Source organism: Lathyrus oleraceus, chromosome 6 (genome assembly GCF_024323335.1).
Source record: "Lathyrus oleraceus cultivar Zhongwan6 chromosome 6, CAAS_Psat_ZW6_1.0, whole genome shotgun sequence".
NCBI lineage: Eukaryota > Viridiplantae > Streptophyta > Magnoliopsida > Fabales > Fabaceae > Lathyrus > Lathyrus oleraceus.
In genome coordinates, this window is record NC_066584.1 from 319,026,900 (window position 1) to 319,032,038 (window position 5,139).

At 39.6% G+C, this 5,139-nt stretch overlaps 1 non-coding gene across 1 annotated transcript; it reads right to left on the minus strand.

Annotated features, from left to right (window-relative positions):
• Positions 1-1,164: 1,164 nt before the first annotated feature.
• LOC127099552 (small nucleolar RNA R71) lies at positions 1,165-1,271 on the minus strand. The gene has a single exon (XR_007794043.1). It is a non-coding gene; the product is annotated as a small nucleolar RNA R71 (small nucleolar RNA).
• Positions 1,272-5,139: the final 3,868 nt, after the last annotated feature.

Sequence of the window (5,139 nt, forward strand, 5' to 3'; positions counted from 1 at the left end):
TAATTTTAACTACTCAAGGAGTGCGAAAGCACCCTGGTTTAGTTAACTACGAATTTTTATCACTTTAAGGAAAACCGATTTTTGAAACTGTTTTCGGATGCGTTGATAGATTTAAAATTAGGAAACTCCTTGGGTAAACTTTCCGAATCAAAATCACTTTTCAACTAAGCTTACGAGTCTTATTTCTTAAAAATAGGTTTACTACCTTAGCATTCTGCGCACCTTTTATAAGTGACAATAAAAGGCCTTAATTTAAGGGTACACTGGGTTCTGAATACGCGAAAGAGACAGTTCCTATTAAATGGATTATTTTCAAGATTAGAAAATATTGCCCCATAAGTAGTTCTATTTAGACAATCGAAGCATCGTTTAACTGACGTGAAATACATTCAAGCCTATCTTTATTTGCACTGTATTTATCATTTTATTTATTTACTATTATTTTGCGACATCAATATCTCATTTGTATCGCCTTAGATAAACATCGTAACAATAGTAATCGATAGATTGACGATTTGGTCTCCGTGGGATCGATAATCTTTTATATTACTCTGACGCGATTCGTGCACTTGCGAATACAACGATCAAGTTTTTGGCGCCGTTGTCGGGGACCAACTTCGTCAAATTTCATACCCTGTTGTTACACCGTCTAGACTAAGGCATTATTAGTAGGTAAATGCGAAGAACCCGTAGTACCAGAAATTTAGTAGATCCTTTAGCGGAACCCGAACATTACACTCGTACACGCCTCTTACTCATCCGAATTAAGAAAGCTATGACCGAGAATCGCGACCGGAGACCTCTTAAGGAATTTTCCCAACCCTCTGACGAGGAACCTAGTTCTAGTATAGTAAACCCCCCCCCCCCATTCCTGCCAACAATTTCGAACTAAAACCATCTTTACTGAAATTAGTGCAACAGAACCAATTCGCGAGTCTCGCTACTGAGAACCCAAATCAACATTTAAAAGTCTTTATCCAATTGGCCGACACCTTTAAATCCAACGGTGCTTCACCTGATGTGATTCGTTTAAGATTATTTCCTTTCTCCCTTAGAGATAGAGCATGTTCGTGGTTAGATTCACTTCCAGCTAACTCAATAACTACCTGGGAAGACCTTAGGAGAGTATTCCTTGCTAGATATTTTCCCCCTAGTAAGACTGTTGTTCTTCGAAACCAAATAACTAGATTTACTCAAAACCAAGGAGAATCACTTTTTGAAGCTTGGGAGAGATACAAGGAGCTATTAAGAGTCTGTCCACACCATGGCCTAGAACAATGGCTGATCGTTCATACCTTCTACAATGGACTCCATTATATCACAAAGATGAGCATCGACGTTGCCGTTGGTGGCGCGTTGATGAACAAACCTTACCCTGAAGCTTGTGACCTAATTGAGGATATGGCCCAAAACCATTACCAATGGGGAACTGAACGAGCAACAGTAGAGAAAAAGGAGACCCAAGGTGGAATACATGAGATAAGTTCTATGGACATGATGCAAGCGAAAATGAACGCTTTAGCCCTTAAGGTCGAACATATTTCTACAAACTTTAACACCGCAACGGTAGTCCACACAGAGTGTGAACTTTGTGGATCTAAAGGACACAAATTGGCGGAATGTAACCTTTTGAACGACCTGAACATCGACCAAGTGAATTACGCCCAAGGTAACCCATTTTCAAACACTTACAACCATGGATGGAAGAATCACCCGAATTTTTCCTATAAAAACTAGAACCCTATCCAAAATTTTGCACCTCAAAGACCATAAGGTTTTCAAGCCCAAAAACCAAATCAACCTATGCAAGTTGTGCCCCAGAAGCCTAACCTTGAGAAGATCATGGAAAACTTTATATCAGGCCAGACTCAGCAAAATAAAGAATTCCTAAACCAGAACATTCACGTAAATAAACTGATAACGCAATTAGGGACTAAGGTTGATCAGATAATTACTCACAATAAGATGCTTGAAACCCAGATCTCACAGGTAGCACAAAACCAAGCCCCGCAAACTACACCTGGAGGACAATTCCCTGGACAACCTCAACTCAACCCTCGAGGGCAAGCTAACGCTATCACATTACGAAGTGGGACCGCTTACGAAGGGCCTTATAACCCAGCAATGAGAAAGTCCAAAGCTTCTAAAGAAAATATACCTACCAACCAGGAAGGGGAACCAGTGGAACCCGAAAAACAAACCAACAAAGAAGGAGAAGCCAAGGATAAAATTTACAAACCACCACCCCCGTACAAACCACCAATCCCATATCCGCAAAGACTTAAACAAACCAAAATCGATACCGAATACCAAAAGTTTATAAAAGTAATAGAGAAGCTTCATGTAGAGACTCCTTTCACCGAAGCCATCACCCAAATTCCATCTTACGCCAAATTTCTCAAAGACATCTTAACCAACAAGCGTAGGCTTGACGATCCCAAACCCTTGAAATGCAACTTTATTTCCGAGAATAAACTTGTTAAGAAGGAGAAAGACCCTGGGATTTTTTCTATACCTTGCATTCTAGGGAGTCATGAGATCGACAAAGCTTTCCTAGACTTAGGCGCTAGTGTTAGTTTAATGCCCTTAGCTGTGTGTAAAAGGTTAAACTTAGGAGAATTACAACCAACTAAGATGTCCCTCCAATTAGCCGATAGATCTGTTAAGTATCCTGTAGGCATATTAGAAGACATCCCCGTTAGGATCGGTCAACTTTATATCCCGACAGACTTTGTGGTCATGGATATCAAGGAAGACGATGATATCCCTATCCTTTTAGGTAGACCATTTTTATCAACAGCCGAAGCTATAATAGATGTTAAAAGAGGAAAATTAAATTTCGAAGTAGGAGTTGAAAAGATAGAGTTTATTCTTTCAAAGTTCCTGATGGCACCAATCATAGGAGACGCATGTTACGCGATTGATATCATAGATGAATGCATAAGGGAATTTGATCAAGAAGACCCTATGATCGAACCATTTTCAAACCCGAATGAAAAGGATGACGAGCTAAAGGAAACGGAACCTCACACTAACGAATGTTTGGCCCTTACTCCATACCTTTCACCAAACTCTCAAAAACCATCTCAAGAACTTAAGGAATTGCCCAAGAACCTAAGATACGAGTTTTTGGATAAAGAAATGAACCGCCCAGTAATAGTTAGTGCCACCTTAAACCAAGACGAGACAAACCAACTCTTGAATGTTTTACGAAGATACCCCTCTGCCTTAGGATACAACATCTATGATTTAAAAGGTATAAGCCCATCCGTGTGTATGCACAGGATCTCGCTATAGGAGGATTCAAAACCTTCCAGAGAACATCAGAGAAGAATCAACCCTATAATGAGTGGGGTGGTAAAGAAGGAAGTCCTTAAACTGCTAGAAGCTGATATAATCTATCAGATCTCCGATAGTAAATGGGTAAGTCATGTACATGTGGTACCCAAAATAGGAGGCATCATAGTCGTGCAGAACGAGAAGGGCGGGCATGTGGCTAAACGTATAGAAGGCGGATGGCGTATGTGCATAGACTATAGAAAACTCAATGAGACAACTAGGAAAGACCATTTCCCCCTTCCATTCATAGATCAAATGCTTGAGCGACTTGCCAGACACTCTTACTTTTGTTATCTGGATGGATATTCTAGATTTTTCCAAATACCCATACACCCCGAGGATCAAGAGAAAACAACCTTCACATGTCCTTACGGAACATTTGCTTATAGACGAATGCCATTTGGACTCTTCAATGCGCCAACTACTTCCCAACGTTGTATGATGTCAATCTTCGCAGATTATCTCGACGGAATTATGGAAGTGTTCATGAATGATTTCTCGGTGAGTGGATTTGACTTTGAGAATTTCCTCATTAATCTTGAGAAAATCCTAGAAAGATGCGTAGAAGTTAACCTTGTATTAAACTGGGAGAAGTGCCACTTTATGGTTAAAGAAGGAATAGTGTTAGGACATATAATATCTGAAAGAGGCATTGAGATCGACAAAGCAAAGATAGAAGTGATAGAAAACCTTAACCCTCCTAAGGCTGTTAGAGAAGTCTGAAGTTTTCTTGGACACGCCGGTTTTTACGGACGTTTTATCAAAGATTTCTCTAAAATAACAAAACCCTTGACCGGCCTTCTAATGAAAGACGTTGAATTCATTTTCAATGAAAAATGTATCGAAGCCTTTGATCATTTAAAATAAGCGCTAATTTCAGCACCCATTTTACAAACTCCGGATTGGATTCAACCTTTTGAAATAATGTGCGATGCTAGCGATTTTGTTGTAGGAGCTATTTTAGGACAAAGAAAAAATAAGAAATTACATGTGATATATTACACTAATAGAACCCTAGATGCCGCTCAACTCAATTATACAACAACAGAGAAGGAACTCCTAGCTGTAGTTTTTGCAATTGATAAATTTAGGTCTTATCTTGTCGGATTTAAGATTATAGGCTATACAGACCATGCAACTATCCGTTTACCTTCTAAGCAAAAAGGATGTGAAACCTAGGTTACTCAGATGGATCCTTTTTCTACAAGAGTTCAACTTAGATATCCGAGACAAAAATGGAACAGAAAACGTAGTTGCTGACCATCTTTCCAGACTAGAGAATTTTAAGCCAGACCATTTACCTATAAATGATGATTTCACCTATGACAAATTGATAGCTAAGTTACATACCGTTCCCCTTGAACCTGATAGAGACAAATTTGGAACAGTTTCAGAGATTAGCAGAGTACCATGGTACGCTGATTTTGTGAATTATCTAGCCGCTGATATCATACCACCTGACCTCAATTATCAACAAAAGAAGAAGTTCTTTAAAGATGTAAGACATTTCTATTGGGACGAACCACTCCTTTTTAAAAGAGGAACAGATAACATCTTTCGACGTTGCGTCCCGAAAGAAGAAGTTAGAAATATCATAGAGCATTGTCACTCTTCACCCTATGATGGACATTCAAGCACATCCAAGACATACGCTAAGATCCTTCAAGCTGGTCTTTATTGGCCAACACTATGGCATGATGTCCATACTTATATTGGCCAACACTATGGCATGATGTCCATACTTATATTGTCCAATGTGACCGGTGCCAGCGCGCTGGAAACATCTCAAGACGCGACGAA